Source organism: Lithobates pipiens, unplaced genomic scaffold, assembly GCF_037356315.1.
Source record: "Lithobates pipiens isolate NorthernLeopardFrog02 unplaced genomic scaffold, aLitPip1_a1.2 Scaffold_28, whole genome shotgun sequence".
Classification (NCBI taxonomy): Eukaryota; Metazoa; Chordata; class Amphibia; order Anura; family Ranidae; genus Lithobates; species Lithobates pipiens.
In genome coordinates this window covers 83,106,657-83,125,580 of record NW_027507789.1, presented here as the reverse complement: position 1 = coordinate 83,125,580, position 18,924 = coordinate 83,106,657, and the positions used below count along the sequence as shown (strand labels likewise).

Here is an 18,924-nt window from a genome sequence, read left to right as displayed (position 1 = left end):
TAGGCATGCACGAGGGAGCCCGTCACAACAGAAAAGGCATCCCAGGACTTTCTTCTGTATAATCTAGCCTATCTTTATACATTAGCCTGTCTTTTGTACACATTAGCCTCTCTGTATAAACTAGCCGGTCCTCTGTACACACTAGTCCATCTGTATACACTAGTGTATACAGATAAACTAGATTATACATAAGAACGTCCTGGGTATGCAGAGATGGAGGCTAGGGTATACAGAGAGAGAGGCTAGAATATGCATACTTGCTAGTGTATACAGACGGACTAGTGTATACAGAAGACCGGCTAGTTTATATAGAGAGGCTAATGTGTGCAAAAGACAGGCTAGTGTATACAAATAGGCTAGATTATAGAGAAGAACATCTTGGGTATGCAGAGATGGAGGCTAGGGTATACAGAGAGAGAGGCTGGGTTACACAGAGAGGTCGGTGTATGCAGACTTGCTAGTGTATACAGATGGACTAGTGTATACAAAGAGGATTGGGTATACAGATAGCTAATCTATAAAGAGAAGCTAGTGTATACAAAAGACATCTAAGGGTATACAGAGAGGCTTGTGTATGCAGAAGACCGGCTAGTTTATACAGAGATGCTAATGTGTACAAAACACAGGCTAGTGTATATAGATAGGCTAGATTATACAGAAGAACGTCCTGGGTATGCAGAGATGGAGGCTAGGTTATACAGAGAGAGAGGCTGGGTTACACAGACTTGTTAGAGTATACAGACGGACTAGTGTATACAGAAGACCGGCTAGTTTATACAGAGAGTCTAATGTGTACAAAAGACAGGCTAGTGTATACAGATAGGCTAGATTATACAGAAGAACGTCCTGGGTATGCAGAGATGGAGGCAAGGGTATACAGACAGAGAGGCTAGAGTATGCATACTTGCTAGTGTATACAGACGGAGTAGTGTATACAGAAGACTGGCTAGTTTATACAGAGAGTCTAATGTGTACAAAAGACAGGCTAGTGTATAAAAATAGGCTAGATTATAGAGCAGGACGTCCTGGGTATGCAGAGATGGAGGCTAGGGTATACAGAGAGAGAGGCTGGGTTACACAGACAGGATAGTGTATGCAGACTTGCTAGTGTATACAGACAGACTAGTGTATACAGAGAGGCTTGGGTATACAGAGAGCTAATGTATAAAGAGAAGCTAGTGTATACAAAAGACAACGAAGGGTATACAGAGAGGTTCGTGTATACAGAAGACCGGCTAGTTTATACAGAGAGGTTGTGTACAAAAGACAAGCTAGTTTATACAGATAGGCTAGATTATACAGAAGAACGTCCTGGGTATGCAGAGATGGAGGCTAGGGTATAAAGAGAGAGAGACTGGGTTACACAGAGAGGCTAGTGTATGCAGACTTGCTAGTGTATACAGACGGATTAGTGTATACAGAGAGGCTTGGGTATACAGAGAGCTAATGTATAAAGAGAAGTTAGTGTATACAAAAGACAACCAAGGAAATACAGAGAGGCTCGTGTATACAGAAGACCGGCTAGTTTATACAGAGAGTCTAATGTGTACAAAAGACAGGCTAGTGTATACAGATGACTAGATTATACAGAAGAATGTCCTGGGAATGCAGAGATGGAGGCTAAGGTATACAGAGAAAGAGGCTTGGTTACACAGACTTGCTAGTGTATACAGTCGGACTAGTGTATACAGAGGACCGGCTAGTTTATACAGAGAGGCTAATGTGTACAATAGACAGGCTAGTGTATACAGATAGGCTAGATTATACAGAAGAACGTCCTGGGTATGCAGATATGGAGGCAAGGGTATACAGAGAGAGAGGCTAGAGTATGCATACTTGCTAGTGTATATAGACGAACTAGTGTATACAGAAGACCGGCTAGTTTATACAGAGAGGCTAATGTGTACAAAAGACAGGCTAGTGTATACAGATAGGCTAGATTATACAGAAGAACGTCTTGGGTATGCACAGATGGAGGCTAGGGTATACAGAGAGAGAGGCTGGGTTACACAGAGAGGCAGGAGTATGCAGACTTGCTAGTGTATACAGATGGACTAGTGTATACAGTAGACCGGCTAGTTTATACAGAGAGGCTAATGTGTACAAAAGACAGTCTAGTGTATACAGATAGGCTAGATTGTACAGAGGAAAGTCCTGGGTATGCAGAGATTGAGGCTAGGGTATACAGAGAGAGAGACTGTGTTACACAGAGAGGCTAGAGTTTGCAGACTTGCTAGTGTATACAGACGGACTAGTGTATACAGAAGACCGGCTAGTTTATACAGAGAGGCTAATGTGTACAAAAGACAGGCTAGTGTATACACATAGGCTAGATTATACAGAAGAACGTCCTGGGTAGGCAGAGATGGAGGCTAGGGTATACAGAGAGAGAGGCTGGGTTACACAGAGAGGCAGGAGTATGCAAACTTGCTAGTGTATACAGATGGACTAGTGTATACAGTAGACCGGCTAGTTTATACAGAGAGGCTAATGTGTACAAAAGACAGTCTAGTGTATACAGATAGGCTAGATTATACAGAAGAGCGTCCGGGTTATGCAGAGATGGAGGCTAGGGTATACAGAGAGAGAGGCTTGGTTACACAGACTTGCTAGTGTATACAGATGGACTTGTGTATACAGAGGACCGGCTAGTTTATACAGAGAGGCTAATGTGTATAAAAGACAGGCTAGTGTATACAGATAGGCTAGATTATACAGAAGAACATCCTGGGTATGCAGAGATGGAGGCTAGAATATACAAAGAGAGAGGCTGGGATACACAGAGAGGCTAGTGTATGCAGACTTGCTAGTGTATACAGACGAACTAGTGTATACAGAGAGGCTTGGTATACGGAGAGCTAATGTATAAAGAGAAGCTAGTGTATACAAAAGACAACCAAGGGTATACAGAGAGGCTCGTGTATACTGAAGACCGGCTAGTTTATACAGAGAGGCTAATGTGTACAAAAGACAGACTAGTGTATACAGATAGGCTAGATTATACAGAAAAACTTCCTGGGTATGCAGAGATGGAGGCTAGGGTATACAGAGAGAGAGACTGGGTTACACAGACTTGCTAATGTATACAGAAGGACTAGTGTATACGGAAGACCCACTAGTTTATACAGAGAGGCTAACGTGTAAAAAAGACAGGCTATTGTATACAGATAGGCTAGATTATACAGAAGAACGTCCTGGGTATGCAGAGATGGAGGCTAGAGTATACAGATAGAGAGGCTAGAGTATGCATACTTGCTAGTGTATACAGATGGACTAGTGTATACAGGGAGGCTAATGTTTACAAAAGACAGGCTAGTGTATACAGATAGGCTAGATTATTCAGAAGAACGTCCCGAGTATGCAGAGATGGAGGCTAGGGTATACAGAGAGAGAGGCTAGAGTATGCATACTTGCTAGTGTATACAGACGGACTAGTATATACAGAAGACCTTTCTAGTTTATACAGAGAGGCTAATGTGTACAAAAGACAGGCTAGTGTATACAAATAGGCTAGATTATACAGAAGAACGTCCTGGGTATGCAGAGATGGAGGCTAGGATATACAGAGAGAGATTCTGGGTTACACAGAGAGGCTAGTGTATGCAGACTTGCTAGTGTATACAGACGGACTAGTGTATACAGAGAGGCTTGGGTATACAGAGAGCTAATGTATAAAGAGAAGCTAGTGTATACAAAGGACAACCAAGGGTATACAGAGAGGCTCGTGTATGCAGAAGACTGGCTAGTTTGTTGGCATTGACTTATTTTTTTTTCCTTGTTTCCCAAGGTCACCATCTTGGCATTTGTCAAGAGGGTTGAAAGTGCCTGAAGAGATGGGAACATCACCCTGAAAGCACCCGATCTCGTTTGATGTTGGAGGCTAAGAAGAGTCGGGCCTTGTTAGTACCTGGATGGAAGACCGCCTGGGAATACCAGCTGTCGTAGGCTTCTTTTTATGTTGTTGGCATTGACCTGTTTTTTTTCCGCTTGTTTCCCAAGGTGACCATCTTGCTGTTTGTCAAGAGGGTTGAGAGTGCCTGAGGAGATTGCCTATGGCCATATCACTCTGAAAGCACCCAATCTCATATGACCAGTTATTGTAGGCTTCTTTTTATGTTGTTGGCGTTGATTCGGTTTTTTTTTTTCACTTGTTTCCCAAGGTGACCATCTTGGTATTTGTCAAGAGGGTTGAAAGTGCCCAAAGAGAACGCTTACAGCAGCTTCACCCTGAAAGAGCCCTATCTCTTCTCATCTCGGAGGCTAAGAAGGATTGGGCCTAGTTAGTACCTGGATGGGAGATGGCGTTGGAATACCAGGTGCCATATTATTCTTTTTATGTTGTTGACATTGACTTGTTTTTTTTTCGCTTGTATCTCAAGGTGACTATCTTGGCATTTGTCAAGAGGGTTGAGAGTGCCCAAAGAGATCGCCTATGGGCACATAACCCTGAAAGCGCCCGATCTCCTCTGATCTCAGAGACTAAACAGGGTCGGGCCTTGCTAGTACCTGGATTGGAGACCACCTGGGAATACTAGGTGCTGTAGGCTTCTTTTTATGTTGTTGGCGTTGACTTGTTTCGTTTTTTTGTTTGTTTACTAAGGTGACCATCTTCGTGCTTGTCAAGAGGGTTGAGAGTGCCTGAAGAGCTCGCCTATGGCCACATAACCCTGAAAGCACCAGATCTCGTCTGATCTCAGAGAATAGGGTCGGGCCTTGTTAATACCTGGATGGGAGACCACCTGGGAATTCTAGGTGCTGTAGGCTTCTTTTTATGTTGTTGGCGTTGACTTGTTTATTTTTTTGTTTGTTTACTAAGGTGACCATCTTCATGTTTGTCAAGAGGGTTGAGAGTGCCTGAAGAGCTTGCCTATGGCCACATAACCCTGAAAGCACCAGATCTCGTCTGATCTCAGAGACTAAATAGGGTCAGGCCTTGTTAATACCTGGATGGGAGACCACCTGGGAATACCAGGTGCTGTAGACTTCTTCTTATGTTGTTGGCGTTGACTTGTTTTTTTGTTTGTTTCCCAAGGTGACCATCTTGCCGTTAGTCAAGAGGGTTGAGAGTGCCTGAATAAATCTCCTACGGCCACATCACCCTGAAAGAGCCCAATGTCATCTGATCTCAGAGGCTAAGCAGGGTTGGGACCAGTTTAGTACCTGGATGGGAGACCGCCTGGGATTTCCAGATGCCGTAGGCTTCTTTTTATGTTGTTGGCGTTGACCTATTTTTTTCCGCTAGTTCCCAAGGTGACCATCTTGGCGTTTGTCAAGAGAGTTGAGAGTGCCTGAAGATATTGGCTATGGCCACATCACCCTGAATCTGTTCCATCTCGTCTGATCTTGGAGGCTAAGCAGGGTCGGGCCTGGTTTATGCCTGGATGGGAGACCTCCTGGGAATACCAGTTGTCGTAGGCTTATTTTTTTTTTCAAATATAATTTTTTCTCCAAACAGGGGAAGGCGGTCCCCCGAGTACATAATGCAACAGAGAAATACAGAGCAAAAAGCAGCTGAACAATACTTGATACAGGTATATTCGCAACTGTGAGTCTGCCTTCCATCAATCATAATGATTCGAGGCACGGATAAAGTACTGTACCAAGATCCAGGGTCACACAAACCCCAGGTCCCTCCGGCATAATCCATCCAGAGGGGTGTGTGGGGCCGTCATTCCCAATTTTCCACTTTTTCCAAAAGAGAGAGGGGGTGGAGGGGGTGAGAGATAGGGGAAGAAGGCAGAAAAGAGAAGGGGTGAAAGATCAGGAAAGGAGAAGAGGGGACGAGACACGAGGGCAGACACTGCCCAAGGGGCCAGTCAAAGAAAGCTCAAAGCACTAAGGCGATAGCAGGTGACATCCTTCCAGCGAGAATACAAAGGCATTCCAGATGTCCCAGGTTTGTTTAAAAAATTCTTGTTTACCTTGTGATGTGAGAATCAAGTCCTCCATTTTTTTAATGTCCTCTATTTTCCTAAGCCAGTGAGTAATGAAAGGGGGGAACATTTTTTTCCAATAGAAAGGGATGCAAGATTTCGCCGCATTTATCACATGCCGTAAAATTGATATTTTGTTCTTCTTAATGGGAATCTGTGAATGGTGCAAGAGAAAGAATGCAGCCTCTTCCGGGATGGATAAGGCCGCGTACACACAGGCGGACTGTCTGGCCAACTAAGTCCGTCAGACAATCCGACAGACAGTCCGTCCTACTTTTGAATGAACAGACTTGACCACACACGATGAACAGACAGTCCGCTGAAAGCTTGCGCGATGACGTGTACAGCACGTACGACGGGACTAGAAATATGACGTCCAATACACTGCAATGCAACCTTCGGCCGTGTAAATCCTTTCTGAGCATGCGCCATACTTAGTCCGTCCAACTTGCCTACACACGAGCGGACTGTCCGCTGAAACCAAAGTTGGACGGACAATATTACGGAAATTCCGAAAGACTTAGTCCGCCAGACTGTCCGCTGAAAAAGTCAGCTGAAGCCCACACATGAGCAGACTGTCCGCTGAAACACGTTTCAGCGGACCAAGTCCGTCAGACAGTCCGCCCGTGTGTACGCGGCCTAAGTCTGTGAATTTTTGTGTTATGCATCGGATCTCTGTCCAGAAGTCCACCAAGCTGGAGCAGGACCAAAAAATCTTCTTCTCCACACCTCCAGCATATGTTCGAGGAAGAGGGGAAACATTTATGCAGCTTTGATGGTGTCAAATACCACCTGGTGAGAAGTTTAAAATTTGTCTCCTGTATCTTCGTGCACAGTGAGGTTTTGAGAGCCAAAGTGATCATGCGTTGTCTCTGTGCTGGGGAAAACGAGCAATTAAGGTCTTTTTCCCAGTTGGACAGACAGGTTAAGTGTGGGTGATCTGTTTGAGAGAGAATGTGGGCCAAAGGGCCTTCGCTCCTGCATAGAGTCTCAAACTCCGTCTGAGGGCGGGAGAAAATTTGAGGATTGGGAATGGAATGGAGAAAATTATGTTGTTGCGCCGCTCTCCAAAAAGGCAGTTGGAAAAGCCCTGTCGGATCTGTTAGGGTTGAGAAAGAAGGCCATTTTCCGTCAATGACGAATTTAGACGCATGGTCTAGGTTGGAATTTCTAAGTGGGTCCCCGGTTCAAAGTTTGGATTGCCACGTATAGGGTATGGGGGGAAGTCAAAGACGTGAGTGTGTTTTGGGTAGCGATCAGGTGACTGACTTTCAACGAAGCCCCTATAGTGGGATGTGATGTCAATTCTGTGGGTAAATCCTTGTAGCACCACATGGCGCTTCTTAGCGGAATTCGGGAGTGAGATTGTTCTAGTTGCACCCAGAGCTTAGAAAGTTTGTTTCGATTCCAGTCCAATACACGCCCCAGATGGGAGGCCAGGTAGTAGCGTCACAAGTCAGGGAGAACCAACCCTCCCTGTTGTTTAGACAATGTCAGCTGTGACCACTTAAGTCTGGGATTTTTGTGGGCCCAGTTAAATTGAGTGAGCAGGGATTGAGCTTGCTTAAAAAATGGGACTGGAATCTGGATCGGGAGAGCTTGGAAAAGATAAGGTAAATTTAGGGAGTATGTTCATTTTAATGAGATTGCATCTCCTGAACCAGGAATGGAGGCCAGAATGCCACCCGTGAAGCAAACTGCGGATCTTAGTCACAAGGGGTGGAGGGAAGTTCAACATAAACGTATGAGCGATGTCCGTTGGAATGTAAGTACCTAAGTTCTTAAGGGCTGTATGGGTCCATTTAAATCGAAAATTGGACTGCAAGTCTAGTAACGTTTGCGGGGGGACTGCAACCCCCATGGCCTCTGATTTCAAGAAGTATCCCATATATCTGGAATTCCCGAAGGAGATTTGGCACGGAAACTCTGGGATTCGTCAGCGAGAACAGCATGTCATCCGCGTAGGCAGATATCTTGCACTCAATAGTACCCATTTGGAGTCCCGTTATGTCTGAGTTTTGTCGAATTGTGGAGAAAAAGGGTTCCAAAGACGTGCGAATAATAGGGGTGACAGGGGGCAACCCTGTCTGGTCCCATTCCCGATGTCAAGGGGAGATGAGAGAACCCCATTCGCTTTGACTTGAGCTGAAGGGCATGAGTATATCTTACTTATCCATGCCAGCATCCGTTCACTCAGACCTATATGGCGAAGGACCGAGAAGATGAATGTCCATTTGACCCGATCAAAAGCCTTCTCGGCATCAGTACTCACGAAAAGACAAGGGGTCCCAGATGACTTTGCTTTATGGACCAGGGTAAGCACCTTAATGGTGTTGTCCCTATCTTCCTGGGTGGGAATAAAACCTAACTGGTTAATGTGTATAAGGGACTGCAAGTGCTGTGCCATTCGCGTGGCGAGGATTTTAGAGAATAGTTTTAGGACCAAATTTAGGAGGGAAATGTGTCTGTAGCTCCCACATAGGCCCGGGTCTTTGCCCTCCTTACGTATCAAGGAGATGTGGGCTCTAAGGTGATCCTCAGGAAAATCCACATTCGAGCTCAGAGTATTAAATAAATTCACCAAGCGTGGGCGAGAATAGGGAGGAAGGTCTTATAGTATTGTACGGTATATCCGTCAGGGCCCGGAGCCTTACCCACCTTCGGAGGTCCCACGGCCGTCTGGACTTCTTCCAGTGTGATTGGGTCCTCCAAGTACTCCAGTGATTCCGATGAGAGGGTTGGTAGACCAGAGCCGGTTACATATCTGTCTATATTGTCCTGTCCGGACCCTGAATCGGGCAGGTTGTAGATATCAGAGTAAAATTTTTCAAAGACTTTGGCTATTTGGGTTGGGGTAGAGGCCCTATAGCCATTCTCATCTATCAACTGTGGTATGTAAGAGGCAGATTTCAACTCCTTTACCGACCTGGCTAAGATTTTTCTGCATTTGTCCCCTGACTCCTACGTCAGTTTATGACAAAACTGGAGTGCCGCTTTCGCTTTATAATGGAGTAGGTCAGTAATCTGGGTCCCCAATTCAATCTCTAAGATCCGTGAGGGGGCATGTTAATGCTTCGCTTCCATGGAGGAAAGTTCACGAAACAGATTAGCAAGCTGTTCCTTCCGTGTTCGTTTGATGTGTGCCCCGTGCCTGATAGGTACCCTGCGGAGTACTGACTTGTGAGCCTCCCAAATTATCCCCAGGTCGCAGTCCTGAGTTTAGTTTTCTTGGAAATAAAGGTCCAATTCCATGGTCACATCTGCTAAAACTTCCGGTATCTGGAGCAAGCTCTCATTAAGGTGCCAGAATAGAGACCTAGGTGAGGGGTTCCTAGAGAGGGTGTAGGTAAGGGCTACAGGAGCGTGGTCGGACCAAGCAATATGGCCGATGGGGGAAGAGCTCACCAAGTACAGTTGGTCATGTGGAATCAAGAAGAAGTCTATCCTCAAGTATGATTTGTGAGGAGAAGAGCAAAAAGAGTAGTCCCTTTCCCCGGAGTGTTGCAGATGCCAGACATCAACTAATTGGTCATTCAGTAAACACTTAGTAATCCGCTTTCTAGAGGAAATGAGGAGCGAGGAGCAAGAGGCAAAAGTGTCAACCCATGGCGAAAGGGGACATTAAAGTCCACACCTAATATCAACTGGCCCTCCCTAAAGTCACATAATCTGTGCAGGGTAGTTCTGAGGAACGTGTCTTGGTGATCATTGGGAGCATACGCAGTGGCAAATGTAAAAAGGAGCTCTCCAATGTGGCCCCTAAGAAAAAGATATCGGCCCCCAGGGTCCACCAGAGAATCGTGGAGAACCCAGGGGAGCCTGCTAGAGATCAGAATGGAGACTCCCTTGGTCATAGAGGAAGGGTTAGTAGAGTGGTAGACCTTAGGAAAGGATCTCGACCATAGAAAGGGGAGGCTAGTATTTTTAAAATGTGTTTCTTGTATAAAGGCCACACCAGTACAGGAAGTCTTCAGTTCTCATAAGAGGATCCACCATTTTTCAGGGGAGTTCAGTCCCTTAACGTTTAGAGAGGTGACCTTGACTGAGTCTGCCATAGCTCCTCGGGGAGGGGGGCGTCAGAGAAAAGCAAAGAAAGTTGAACCAAGGTAGGTATTGGGTAGTTAATGGATGGCAGGAACTAAGGGGGAGAAAGGAAGGGCAAATGGAAGGAAAGGTAAGGGGAAAAAGAGGCCGGACACCTCAACCCCAGGGGGAGAGGGAAGTTAAGGGTTGTCCACACTCAACAGTACAGGAAGGGTATACTAAAACAGCACAATTATGCTATAGCGCTTACCAGATGTACACTGGGTTCAAAGCGCCGCCCTACTTGGGTTGGTGGGTAGACAGGTCGGAGAGGGAGCCCACGGATCCTAGTCCCCCCAGTCCTGGCAGTGGTAAATTTCACGTCTGATACCGGTATGCAAATAAAAGACAATCAGTAACATCATAGAACCAAAAAACAATAGTATATACAAAACAGAGGTAGAGCATATAACTGTCAGCACTGAGGGGTCTCCTCGGCTCGCCCTAAATGTAGGCATGCACGAGGGAGCCCGTCACATCAGAAAAGGCATCACAGAATGGGATCCACCACCCCCCGTCCCATACCCCAAAAGTACATGCAGTCCCCGAACAAATGCATTTCTCCCTTTGGCAGATTGTCCTCTCCTTACCCGCTTTCCCCTGTCCACGCCCCGGGGGAAAATGGGGGGGGAGGGGGAAAGGGGGAGGGAAAGGGGGGAGGGAAGAGAGGAAAGGGGGGAGGGAAGGGGGGGCAGCAAGGGAGAGGGGACAAACACGCGGAAATGTCAAGTCCTTTAGCGCACTCCCACCAGCAACCACCCGGACCCCATAAATTTCAACTCCTCCCCTCCATGGTCACCACATCAAGATGAAAGGGAGCAGCCCTGGTCGGTGCATAGAAAATCCAGCAGGCAAGGGGCTGGGGCCACCATCCCTCCATCCAACGGGAGACTTCACCCGAGCAGCAGTCCTGGGGCCCGCCAATTAGTGTCTCTCCTGCATCGCCATCGGGGGCTGTGTAGAGCATCCGGAGGGAGGCTGGGACCGCCCAAACAGTAAGGGGTAAATCCTCCAGGGGGGTCCAGAGTCAAACTGGAGGGAAGCAGTGTCTTGTATCAATAGGCTCAATAAATAAGTCATCCAGGGTGTCCCCGTAAGCTGCAGAAGGCAATGTCGGCAAAGAGTAGGTGGGGACCAGAGGGGGAGGGGACGAGGGGCGCAACCAGGGGGAGGGGACAAATATGCGAGAATGTCAAGCCCTTCCAGTACAGCGCATTAGGTATCACTCAGACCCCCCCAAAGTGCAACTCCCCCCTCTAAGGTCAAGACTCCAGAAGGGAAGATGAGCCGCCCTGGTCTGTACATGAAAGAACCTGCTGCCAAGGGGTTGGGGGCATCATCCCATCCTCCAATGGGAGATGCCACCGGCATGACAGCCCGTGTCCTGTCAATTGGTGCCCCTCCGACAATGTCGCCAGGGTATATGTGGAGCATCCAGGGGGATGCAGGTACCACCCAAACAGTGAGGGATAAAGCATCCAAGGGGGACCGGTGTCAGACATGAGGGTAGCGGTGTCTTGTACAAGTTGGTTAATTGGACAAGTCATCCAGTGTGTTCCAGTGAGCAGCGGAAGGCATGGTCGGTAAGGATTATGAATGGGTGGGGGCCAGGGAGTGCATAAAATTGCCACCAGATGACCGGGGCAGAGGGGGCAAGGGGATGAAAGTCAGATCTGGTAGGTGGGCGGGTGAGGAGTGTCCCTCATATTACTCACGTTGGCCATCCCTTGAAGCTGAGCGCTCTGCATACCCAGGACTTTCTTCTGTATAATCTAGCCTATCTGTATACATTAGCCTGTCTTTTGTACACATTAGCCTCTCTGTATAGTCTAGCCGGTCCTCTGTACACACTAGTCCATCTGTATACACTAGTGTATACAGATAGGCTAGATTATACAGAAGAACGTCGTGGGTATGCAGAGATGGAGGCTAGGGTATACAGAGAGAGAGGCTAGAGTATGCATACTTGCTAGTGTATACAGACTGAGTAGTGTATACAGAAGACCGGCTTGTTTATATAGAGAGGCTAATGTGTGCAAAAGACAGGCTAGTGTATACAAATAGGCTAGATTATAGAGAAGAACATCTTGGGTATGCAGAGATGGAGGCTAGGGTATACAGAGAGAGAGGCTGCGTTACACAGAGAGGCCGGTGTATGCAGACTTGCTAGTGTATACAGACGGACTAGTGTATACAGAGAGGCTTGGGTATACAGAGAGCTAATCTATAAAGAGAAGCTAGTGTATACAAAAGACATCCAAGGGTATACAGAGATGCTCGTGTATGCAGAAGACCGGCTAGTTTATATAGAGAGGCTAATGTGTACAAAACAGAGGCTAGTGTATATAGATAGGCAAGATTATACAGAAGAACGTCCTGGGTATGCAGAGATGGAGGTGAAGGTATACAGAGAGAGAGGCTGGGTTACATAGACTTGCTAGTGTATACAGATGGACTAGTGTATACAGAAGACTGGCTAGTTTATACAGGGAGGCTAATGTGTACAAAAGACAGGCTAGTGTATACAGATAGGCTAGATTATACAGAAGAACGTCCGGGGTATGCAGAGATGGAGTCTAGGGTATAAAGAGAGAGAGACTGGGTTACACAGAGAGGATGGTGTATGCAGACTTGCTAGTGTATACAGATGGACTAGTGTATACAGAGATGCTTGGGTATACAGAGAGCTAATGTATAAAGAGAAGCTAGTGTATACAAAAGACAACCAAGGGTATACAGAGAGGCTCGTGTATACAGAAGATCGGCTAGTTTATGCAGAGAGGCTAATGTGTACAAAAGACAGGCTAGTGTATACAGATAGGCTAGATTATACAGAAGAACGTCCTGGGTATGCAGAGATGGAGTCTAGGGTATAAAGAGAGAGAGACTGGGTTACACAGAGAGGATGGTGTATGCAGACTTGCCAGTGTATACAGATGGACTAGTGTATACAGAGGGGCTTGGGTATACAGAGAGCTAATGTATAAAGAGAAGCTAGTGTATACAAAAGACAACCAAGGGTATACAGAGAGGCTCCTGTATGCAGAAGACCGGCAAGTTTATATAGAGAGGCTAATGTGTACAAAAGACAGGCTAGTGTATACAGATAGGCTAGATTATACAGAAGAACGTCCTGGGTATGCAGAGATGGAGGCTAGGGTATACAGAGAGAGAGGCTAGAGTATGCATACTTGCTAGTGTATACAGACGGACTAGTGTATACAGAAGACCGGCTAGTTTATACAGAGAGGCTAATGTGTACAAAAGACAAGCTAGTGTATACAGATAGGCTAGATTATACAGAAAAATTTACTGGGTATGCAGAGATGTAGGCTAAGGTATACAGAGAGAGAGGCTGGGTTACACAGACTTGCTAGTGTATACAGACGGACTAGTGTATACGGAACACCGTCTAGTTTATACAGAGAGGCTAACGTGTACAAAAAAAAGGCTATTGTATACAGATAGGCTAGATTATACAGAAGAACGTCCGGGTTATGCAGAGATGGAGGCTAGGGTATACAGAGAGAGAGACTGTGTTACACAGAGAGGCTAGAGTATCCAGACTTGCTAGTGTATACAGACGGACTAGTGTATACAGAAGACCGGCTAGTTTATACAGAGAGGCTAATGTGTACAAAAGACAGTCTAGTGTATACAGATAGGCTAGATTATACAGAAGAACGTGCGGGTTATGCAGAGATGGAGGCTAGGGTATACAGAGAGAGAGGCTTGGTTACACAGACTTGCTAGTGTATACAGATGGACTTGTGTATACAGAGGACCGGCTAGTTTATACAGAGAGGCTAATGTGTACAAAAGACAGGCTAATGTATACAGATAGGCTAGATTATACAGAAGAACGTTCTGGGTATGCAGAGATGGAGGCTAGAGTATACAAAGATAGAGGCTGGGATACACAGAGAGGTTAGTGTATGCATACTTGCTAGTGTATACATACGGACTATTGTTTACAGAGAGGCTTGGTATACAGAGAGCTAATGTATAAAGAGAAGCTAGTGTATACAAAAGACAACCAAGGGTATACAGAGAGGCTCGTGTATACAGAAGGCCGGCTAGTTTATACAGAGAGGCTAATGTGTACAAAAGACAGGCTAGTGTATACAGATAGGCTAGATTATACAGAAAATCTTCCCGGGTATGCAGAGATGGAGGATAGGGTATACAGAGAGAGAGGCTGGGTTACACAGACTTGCTAATGTATACAGAAGGACTAGTGTATACGGAAGACCTGCTAGTTTATACAGAGTGGCTAACGTGTAAAAATGACAGGCTATTGTATACAGATAGGCTAGATTATACAGAAGAACGTCCTGGGTATGCAGAGATGGAGGCTAGAGTATACAGAGAGAGAGGCTAGAGTATGCATACTTGCTAGTGTATACAGATGGACTAGTGTATACAGTAGACCGGCTAGTTTATACAGAGAGGCTAATGTGTACAAAAGACAGGATAGTGTATACAGATAGGCTAGATTATACAGAAGAACGTCCTAGGTATGCAGAGATGGAGGCTAGGGTATACAGAGAGAGAGACTGTGTTACACAGAGAGGCTAGAGTATGCATACTTGCTAGTGTATACAGATGGACTAGTGTATACAGTAGACCGGCTAGTTTATACAGAGAGGCTAACGTGTACAAAAAACAGGCTATTGTATAAAGATAGGCTAGATTATACAGCAGAACGTCCTGGGTAGGCAGAGATGGAGGCTAAGGTATACAGAGAGATAGGCTGGGTTACACAGAGAGGCAGGAGTATGCAGACTTGCTAGTGTATACAGATGGACTAGTGTATACAGTAGACTGGCTAGTTTATACAGAGAGGCTAATGTGTACAAAAGACAGGCTAGTGTATAAAGATAGGCTAGATTATACAGAAGAACGTCCTGGGTATGCAGAGATGGAGGCTAGAGTATACAAAGAGAGAGGCTGGGATACACAGAGAGGCTAGTGTATGCAGACTTGCTGGTGTATACAGACAGACTAGTGTATACAGAGAGGCTTGGTATACAGAGAGCTAATGTATAAAGAGATGCTAGTGTATACAAAAGACATCCAAGGGTATACAGAGAGGCTCATGTATACAGAAGACCGGCTAGTTTATACAGAGAGGCTAATGTGTACAAAAGACAGGCTAGTGTATACAGATAGGCTAGATTATACAGAAAAACTTCCTGGGTATGCAGAGATGGAGGCTAGGGTATACAGAGAGAGAGGCTGGGTTACACAGACTTGCTAATGTATACAGAAAGACTAGTGTATACGGAAGACCCGCTAGTTTATACAGAGAGGCTAATGTGTAAAAAAGACAGGCTGTTGTATACAGATAGGCTAGATTATACAGAAGAACATCCTGGGTATGCAGAGATGGAGGCTATAGTATACAGAGAGAGAGGCTAGAGTATGGATACTTGCTAGTGTATACAGATGGACTAGCGTATACAGTAGACCGGCTAGTTTATACAGAGAGGCTAATTTGTACAAAAGACAGGCTAGTGTAAACAGATGGGCTAGATTATACAGAGGAAGGTCCTGGGTATGCAGAGATGGAGGCTAGGGTATACAGAGAGAGAGACTGTGTTACACAGAGAGGCTAGAGTATGCAGACTTGCTAGTTTATACAGACGGACTAGTGTATACAGAAGACCGGCTAGTTCATACAGATAGGCTAATATGTACAAAAGACAGGCTAGTGTATACAGATAATAGAGCTAATGTATAAAGAGATGCTAGTGTATACAAAAGACATCCAAGGGTATACAGAGAGGCTCATGTATACAGAGGACCGGCTAGTTTATACAGAGAGGCTAATGTTTACAAAAGACAGGCTAGTGTATACAGATAGGCTAGATTATACAGAAGAACGTCCTGGGTATGCAGAGATGGAGGTAGGGTATACAGAGAGAGAGGCTAGAGTATGCATACTTGCTAGTGTATACAGACGGACTAGTGTATACAGAAGACCGGCTAGTTCATACAGATAGGCTAATGTGTACAAAAGACAGGCTAGTGTATACAGATAGGCTAGATTATACAGAAGAACGTCCTGGGTATGCAGAAGAGATGGAGGCTAGGGTATACAGAGAGAGAGGCTGGGTTACACAGAGAGGCAGGAGTATGCAGACTTGCTAGTGTATACAGATGGACTAGTGTATACAGTAGACCGGCTAGTTTATACAGTAAGGCTAATGTGTACAAAAGACAGTCTAGTGTATACAGATAGGCTAGATTATACAGAATAACGTCCGGGTTATGCAGAGATGGAGGCTACTGTATACAGAGAGAGAGGCTTGGTTACACAGACTTGCTAGTGTATACAGATGGACTTGTGTATACAGAGGACCGGCTAGTTTATACAGAGAGGCTAATGTGTACAAAAGACAGGCTAGTGTATACAGATATGCTAGATTATACAGAAGAACATCCTGGGTATGCAGAGATGGAGGCTAGAGTATACAAAGAGAGAGGCTGTTATACACAGAGAGGCTAGTGTATGCAGACTTGCTAGTGTATACAGACGGACTAGTGTATACAGAGAGGCTTGGTATACGGAGAGCTAATGTATAAAGAGAAGCTAGTGTATACAAAAGGCAACCAAGGGTATACAGAGAGGCTCTTGTATACAGAAGACCGGCTAGTTTATACAGAGAGGTTAATGTGTACAAAAGACAGGCTAGTGTATACAGATAGGCTAGATTATACAGAAAAACGTCCTGGGTATGCAGAGATGGAGGCTAGGGTATACAGAGAGAGAGACTGGGTTACACAGACTTGCTAATGTATACAGAAGGACTAGTGTATACAGAAGACCCGCTAGATTATACAGAGAGGCTAACATGTAAAAAAGACAGGCTATTGTATACAGATAGGCTAGATTATACAGAAGAACGTCCTGGGTATGCAGAGATGGAGGCTAGAGTATACAGAGAGAGAGGCTAGAGTATGCATACTTGCTAGTGTATACAGATGGACTAGTGTATACAGAGGACTGGCTAGTTTATACAGAGAGGCTAATGTTTACAAAGGACAGGCTAGTGTATACAAATAGGCTAGATTATACAGAAGAACGTCCTGGGTATGCAGAGATGGAGGCTAGGGTATACAGAGAGAGAGGCTGGGTTACACAGAGAGGCTAGTGTATGCAGACTTGCTAGTGTATACAGACGGACTAGTGTATAAAGAGAGGCTTGGGTATACAGAGAGCTAATGTATAAAGAGAAGCTAGTGTATACAAAAGACAACCAAGGGTATACAGAGAGGCTCGTGTATGCAGAAGACCGGCTAGTTTGTTGGTATTGACTTTTTTTTTTTCCTTGTTTCCCAAGGGGACCATCTTTGCATTTGTTAAGAGGGTTGAAAGTGCCTGAAGAGATTGCCTATGGGCACATCACCCCGAAAGCACCCGATCTCGTTTGATGTTGGAGGCTAAGAAGAGTCGGGCCATGTTAGTGCCTGGATGGGAGACCCCCTGGGAATACCAGCTGTCGTAGGCTTCTTTTTATGCTTTTGGCATTGACCTGTTTTTTTTTCGCTTGTTTCCCAAGGTGACCATCTTGGTGTTTGTCAAGAGGGTTGAGAGTGCGTGGAGAGATTGCCTATGGCCATATCACTCTGAAAGCACCCAATCTCGTCTTATCTTAAAGGCTAAGAAGAATCAGGCCTGGTTAGTACCTGGATGGGAGACCACCTGGGAATACCAGTTATTGTAGGCTTCTTTTTATGTTGTTGGCGTTGATTCGTTTTTTTTCTTCGCTTGTTTCCCAAGGTGACCATCTTGGCATTTGTCAAGAGGGTTTAGAGTGCCCAAAGAGATCGCTTACAGCAGCTTCACCCTGAAAGAGCCCTATCTCTTCTCATCTCGGAGGCTAAGAAGGGTTGGGCCTAGTTAGTACCTGGATGGGAGATGGCGTTGAAATACCAGGTGCCGTATTCTTCTTTTTATGTTGTTGACATTGACCTGTTTTTTTTCGCTTGTATCTCAAGGTGACTATCTTGGCACTTGTCAAGAGGGTTGAGAGTGCCCAAAGAGATTGCCTATGGGCACATAACACTGAAAGCGCCCGATCTCCTCTGATCTCAGATGCTAAACAGGGTCGGGCCTTGCTAGCACCTGGACTGGAGAACACCTGGGAATACTAGGTGCTGTAAGCTTCTTTTTATGTTGCTGGCGTTGACATGTTTTTTTTGTTTGTTTCCCAAGGTGACCATCTTGGCATTAGTCAAGAGGGTTGAGAGTGCCTGCAGAAATCTACTACGGCCACATCACCCTGAAAGCACCAGATCTCGTCTGATCTCAGAGGCTAAATAGGGTCGGGCCTTGTTAATACCTGGATGGGAGACCACCTAGGAATACTAGGTGCTGTAGAATTCTTCTTATGTTGTTGGCGTTGACTTGTTTTTTTTGTTTGTTTCCCAAGGTGACCATCTTGGCGTTAGTCAAGAGGGTTGAGAGTGCCTGAAGAAATCTCCTACGGCCACATCACCCTGAAAGAGCCCAATCTCATCTGATCCCAGAAGCTAAGCAGGTTTGGGACAAGTTTAGTACCTGGATGGGAGACCGCCTGGGATTTCCAGGTGCCGTAGGCTTCTTTTTATGTTGTTGGCGTTGACCTATTTTTTTCCGCTTGTTCCCAAGGTGACCATCTTGGCGTTTGTCAAGAGAGTTGAGAGTGCCTGAAGATATTGGCTACGGCCACATCACCCTGAATCTGTTCCATCTCATCTGATCTTGGAGGCTAAGCAGGGTCGGGCCTGGTTAATGCCTGGATGGGAGACTGCCTGGGAATACCAGGTGTCATAGGCTTCTTTTTTTTTTTCAAATATAATTTTTTCTCCAAACAGGGGAAGGCGGTCCCCAGAGTACATAATACAACAGAGAAATACAGAG

General features: G+C 45.6%; 2 pseudogenes; both read left to right on the top strand.

Moving 5' to 3' along the window:
• The first annotated feature begins 4,865 nt into the window (after positions 1 to 4,865).
• Positions 4,866 to 4,984, top strand: LOC143936794 (5S ribosomal RNA; annotated as a pseudogene).
• Positions 4,985 to 18,286: 13,302 nt separating this feature from the next.
• LOC143937383 (5S ribosomal RNA) lies at positions 18,287 to 18,405 on the top strand (annotated as a pseudogene).
• Positions 18,406 to 18,924: the final 519 nt, after the last annotated feature.